This window comes from Lolium rigidum, chromosome 3 (genome assembly GCF_022539505.1).
Source record: "Lolium rigidum isolate FL_2022 chromosome 3, APGP_CSIRO_Lrig_0.1, whole genome shotgun sequence".
Lineage (NCBI taxonomy): Eukaryota > Viridiplantae > Streptophyta > Magnoliopsida > Poales > Poaceae > Lolium > Lolium rigidum.
Window position 1 is genome coordinate 389273535 of NC_061510.1, and position 6261 is coordinate 389279795.

Consider the following 6261-nt stretch of genomic DNA (forward strand, 5'->3'; position numbering starts at 1 on the left):
ATGTTTGTAGAGTTCATCATATGATTCATCGGATGACGAGTTCGACCAAGAAGAAGAGGAGAACATATCGATACTATTAGCATACCGCGCCGTTAAGAGGCCAAAATTTGGTGGATCGGTGTTCGGTAGACAGAAGTTGTGGAGAGAAAAGATTGAAGGGCATGAGAAGTTGATGCGGTCGTATTTCAATGAGAATCCGATTTTCCCCGAAAGCTATTTTCGACGGCGTTTACGGATGAGTCTCAACTTGTTCAAGCACATTGCAACGGAGGTCACCAAATATGATCGCTTCTTTGAGCAAAGGAGGAATGCCGCCGGAGAACTTGGTCATAGCACATATCAAAAGGTGACCGCCGCCTTGCGTATGTTGGCATATGGTATACCGGCGGATCTTATTGATGATCATTTGGCCATGGGAGAGAGCACTTCTATCTTGTGTGTGAAGCGCTTTGTCGTTGCAATTGTCAATGTCTTTGGCTCCACATACTTGAGAGCCCCCAATGCTCAAGACACGGCAAGACTTTTGGAGATCAACGCCAACCGGGGGTTTCCCGGTATGCTTGGTTCCATTGATTGTATGCATTGGAGTTGGAAGAATTGTCCAGTGGCATGGCATGGACAATTCAAAGGCTACAAGAAGGATGCCATCATAGTACATGAAGCGGTGGCCGACCAAGAGACTTGGATATGGCATGCTTTCTTTGGAATGCCCGGATCTTGCAATGACATCAATGTTCTTCAACGGTCACCACTAATGACAAGACTTGCAATGCGGGAAGGTCCATTGGTGGAGTTTGAAGCAAATGGCCACAAGTACAACTATGGCTACTTCCTCGCCGACGGCATATATCCAAGGTGGCAAACTTTTGTGAAGCCAATTATTCAACCAAGAGGTAAGAAGCAAACCCAATTCCACAATGCACAAGCGGCGGCTAGGAAAGATGTAGAGAGAGCATTTGGGATTTTGCAAGCCCAATTTGCCATTGTTAGAGGACCGACTAGATTTTGGGACCAAGATTGCCTTTGGTATATCATGACCGCGTGTGTAATCATGCACAACATGATAATAGAGGATGATCACGGAAAAGATGTGGATCATACCCACTACGACTTGATGGGGGTTCCCATGCAAGTGAGGAGATCCGCACATAGGATTGCCCGATTCATTGCCTCATACCATGCCATTCGGTGCAACGACACACATGATGAGCTTCAAAAAGATCTCATGGAAGAATGGTGGAATTGGAATGGACAACAATAGTTGCATATTTGGTGTATTGTTTGAAAACTATGTGTTGTATTGTCTGAAAACCATGTTGTATTGTTGTATGTTGGTGTGAAGTATTGTTGTGAACAATGTGTTGTATTTGGTGTGAAGTATTGTTGTGAACAATGTGTTGTATTTGGATGGTACAATTTATTTGTGAATTTTTATATATTGTTTGATCTTGTTGGATGCATACTTGTGCGTGTTTCTTGTTTGCGCCGCGCCCGCACGCTGCAAAATGGAGAAGCGTCCGGCGGAGATGTTATTTTACCGCGTCAACACGCGCTGCAAAATGGCGCACCCGGCGGAGGAGAAATCGCTCCGACGCACGGCAACGGTTTACAGCGCGTATAATCTGAGGTTTAGCGCGCTGCGATATAGCGCGCCTGCTGGAGATGCTCTGAGTAAATCTAGTGTTTCTGTAAGTTTCATCGGATGTTGCTTGAAACCGTGAGGTATACGTATGCTTCTCTAGGGACACGACACAGAAGCAAAGCTTCAATCTCAATAATTGAAGAAAATTTATATAGAGAGATTGTTTTTCCAAAGGGGTATACAACACCAAGCATCTGTGCTCCTAAAAGAGCAAAAGTACGACCACATATCACAATTGGGAGAGCTATGCTGATAGAATTAATTCTGAAGTGGATATACACATGCACATAGATACGGTTCTGAGAAGCTACTTGTGGTAATTGATGTTTGCAAGAATGAGCAAGAAACCTCACAAGTCGCTACTACAGACAGTGGAGGCACAACGTGCATCATAAATCCAACCCAGAAGGAACAGAACATGTTCCTCCGACATTCAAAGCATAAGCAAGCCAATATACAGGTTTAAATCTATCAGATACTGGGCTAGAATAGCAACTTGTGGAAATTCGACAAAGCCATACTTCAGTATACCACCAGCCAAAATCATATTTTGTATAGCACATGCAGGGAAGAAATCTCGGAGACAACCAATGATAAGAAAGCAACGGAACTTTCTTTCCGATGCCATTCACATATACCTACACCTCCTTGGCCAGGTTAATCCAGGCTTTGAGGTCCCGGACATCATCGACCTATGAACGTAGACGTCAAGTTCTTCAAAGACGGGAGGTGTGCACCAGGAACCATTTTCTTCAGACTGTTTAAACGAAGTACTCAGGTTCCCACGATTGAACGTTATAACAGGATCAGATGCAAGAAAGCAGCACGTACAACAGAAATCTAAGTACCTGGGAAAAAGTTACCCTTAGTTCGGTGCACAAATCAGATTCAGATATCCTGAACTGCGTCCTTGCAGATCAACAAAGGTAATAGCTACAGAAAAGACTGTTCCTTAAAATTTTGTATATGCTCATGATGAATGTTTGGCTAAGATTCTGGTCTGTAGCAGACCTTATTATAACCGAAAGTACAATTAGCACCGCTGAGAAATTCGAGATACATAATGGAACAACAAACATTCCCAAATAGAAACTTTTTACGAAGGGACAAATAAGTGTCCACCATTGTAGGCATTCAGACCAAATCAAACGGCAGCTAGCATTCCCTATACTTTAGCTGGTCTCAATATAATTCAGGGAAGGGGAGTAAGATCAGCATAATTATTATTGTTTTTGCAGGAGAAAAGTAAAGCATACTTCAGAACATCGGCAATAGGAGAAAAGTAAACCATACTATAGAACCTCGGCAATAGTTTTATCCTCCGGAGAAATTTCATGGGCTTTCTCAAGTTAATAAGAGCAGCCTGAATGCATTTTCAAGTCAAGCTATAGTCAAGCAAAAGGAGAAAATATATTTTCATTAAACCAAGAGATGGTCCATCAGCTCATTGACATGTATGTGATCCCTAGCTTGACTTTGCTAAAAGGCAGAGATATATTATACCTTGAACATTATATACAAAGAAATCATACCCGAACAGCATAGTATAGCAGTGCCATTATCTAGCATGAGAAATAATGAAAAAGCTTGCAAGAATCTACAGAGCATTATTCAGAAGACAATGGCGTACTGAAATGGGGTGCCGATGCCATACAACTTGCTGTGCTTACTCAACCAATCATGGTTATGTAACCAGGGTGTATACGCATCGCAACAAACTATATAAAGTAAACAAAATATGTATTTCATCGTGCTCGGTAACATTTTGGCCCATGTAAATCAGCCATAAAATACTCGGTATATTGTACGACATGACAACACTGATAGCTGAAACTTTTCTGTGTGTGTTCATCAGTCGAGTATATATGAGTCATGAAGCACGGTGATGTACATATGAGGCATTCAGCACACTCAGCAGAATGGATATTTTAAGGTTTATGGCAAACGGGGCAAATTAAGCTCAGATACGGAAGAATGAATATTACTACTCCCACCGGTTCATATTAATTGACTCTAATATGGATGTATCTAGACACATTTTAGTTCTAGATACATTCATGTTGAAGTCAATTAATATGAATCGAGGGAGTACTTTTTTTACCAGTTGGCATATTAGGATGTATATACATCGGCTGAATCTGAGGAAAAGAAGTTATCATCCACTAAGATTCTAGCTGAACTCCGTCCATTGACATTTATACTGCTATAATTAGTGAGGAGGGGGAATGAAAAATTAACTACATTGGTTAATATTCATAGACGATCTAGCTATTGCAGCTAACTGTTTCAGCAGATGTTATTCCAAAAAAAACAAACCTAACCCTAAACCAAGTACCATGAACCTTCCACTTAACACACAAACATCAATTGATTAAATTCATGTGGACAAACAATTTATAAAATAAGATTACCTTAGCTGATCGCCATGGAGATGAAATTTCCCAAGCGCAGTTAAGAGCGACACCAATCTTTTTGCATTGTCACCGAAAGAACATTTGCCTCGACACCAATCTTCTTGCATTGTCACTGAAAAGAACATTTGCAGTTAAAGTTGACACCAATCTTCTTTCACTGTCACTGAAAAAACATTCAGAAAATAAAAGATCTTACCATCAAAATCGGAGCTTCAGGATAGCACGCGTAATGACTAATATGATCCATCTACCAGGAACATCAAAGATGGATTGCGCTAGCACAGTGCCATTCTCTGTACAGAAAGAGTACTTATTTAGGTTTGCCATCTTAACCTGCAGACCAAGGGTGAACAAATGTAGGAACAGTAATACATTGATAAATTTTCTTGTCAGCAGAACTGTAAGATCATTTTAGATAAATGGAAATAGTACATTTCACTCAGGTCTTCAAGGAAATAGTGCTCAGAATAATATTACATTAACAGTGACATGTGTTGTTCGCGGAAACTTATCTGCTTCTTAAATTAGCGAATCCAAAAATCAGCTTTCACAGAGACGTTTTAATCAAGAAATCAACACACGATATTTGAATATTATGAACATAAAATCGAGGTAATGCCTACTCCATGAGTGCAAATGGCAAATGCATGTATTCTTGAGTTGCCCACAATATTGCTTCACTTCATATATGTGTGTACACCATGATGAAGATGTTAACATATGAGAAGGTGCACTGACGTCAAGAGCAATTATAAAAAATAATAATAATAATAAGGTGGATGGCAAGTTAAGCTTTATTGTCACATCCCAAATTCCTTCTATTATTGGCGTTGTCTGCAGCTCTTGTTGTGTAGTAATGCTGATCTCACAAGACTGGGTGTCATCTCAATTTTTGACCACCAAACTAAAAGACCAAAGAGGTAATGGGATATGAACTTGCAAGAGCCATTACTATCCATAGCACAAAGCCTGATTCAAACACATACACCGCAACTTTTTTTTGGAATACCAACCAGCAAGAAAGGAAGAAAATAGAAAGAGCAGAGGTACGTAAGTTTACCTGCCTTTGGGTTAAGGCATCTCTGATCTGAAAGAAAAGAAGAGCAGCTCGATTCTCATGGTATTCAGCTGCTTGCAGTCGGGGAGGACTGGACTCTGCACCCGGCATGACACTTCCAACTGGTTGTCTATGTGACAACGCCACCGAAGTAGGAGTGTCGGCGACTTGCAGGACCTCAAGGAGCACCGAACACGGCGAGGACTGAAGAGGGCGACCACCAAACCCTCCAAGGAGGTCGGACCAGTCGAGTGGGAGGTGAGGCGCCGCCACCAGTTGACACCACGGTCTCCATCACCCCCGCCTGCATCCCTTTTGCTGGTGAACGTCGCGGCGTCCGCCCCGCCGGTGCCCGCCTCCATCCCCGTCACTGGACGTCGCGGTCTCCATACCTTCCGCCCCGCCCGCCTCTCTTTCGCTGGTGGACGCCGCGGCGTCCGCCCCGCTTGTGGCCGCCTCCATCCCCGTCGCTGGATGTCGCGGTCCCCATCCCTTCCGTCCCTTCTCTCGTTGCCGGCCGGCTCGGCCTCCATTGAGTCTTCCAGAAAAGCCCAGATGTGAGGAGAGGATGGGGAGGATCAGCAGCCGTGCCCACGTCTCCCAGGCTCCCAGCCGCCAGGCCGTGGTGGCCTCCAGCTTCCCCTCCATCACCCGCGGCGAGTATGCCTCTGTACGCCCCGCTCCGGACCGCTTCAAGGACCAGGAGCTCCTACGGATGGAGAGCAGAGATGAGGCTCTTGGTGGCGGCGCGCGCGATGGGCGGGGACGGCGCCGTGGGCAGCGCCTGAGGAGCGCGGCGAGGAGGTCAACGCGGATGGATGCCGGGCGGAGTCGGGAGGAGCTGATTGACAGGGTGGAGCTTCCTTTCCTTTTTTTAAAGGTTCTTTTGCGAGATTAAAGCGGTGGAACTCTGGATTCGTCTGTGCCGCTTTGACGGTCCACCGCTGTAAACGAAAAGAGCACGCTCACCCGAAGAGATAAGGGAAAAAGTCTATAACCGGTAACCGGTAACCTGTACTGTGAAAAAAAAAAACATACGAGAACACATAGGCTGAATCAAAGAGGGAAAAAAATTATCTACCCGTCGCAACAGGATTGGTGATAAATAACCCATCTACAGTGCTCAAATCAATATGAGATGTCCTAAA

General features: G+C 43.9%; 1 long non-coding RNA gene across 3 annotated transcripts; it reads right to left on the bottom strand.

Annotated features, from left to right (window-relative positions):
* Positions 1-1754: 1754 nt before the first annotated feature.
* Positions 1755-5371, bottom strand: LOC124704494. Of its 3 annotated transcripts, none has more exons than XR_007003572.1 (3): positions 5117-5371; positions 4253-4349; positions 1755-4168 (listed from the first exon to the last, which is right to left on the bottom strand). It is a non-coding gene; the product is annotated as an uncharacterized LOC124704494 (long non-coding RNA). The 3 variants fall into 3 exon arrangements; XR_007003571.1 differs by having other exon boundaries at positions 4253-4389; XR_007003570.1 differs by lacking the exon at positions 5117-5371 and having other exon boundaries at positions 4253-4643.
* Positions 5372-6261: the final 890 nt, after the last annotated feature.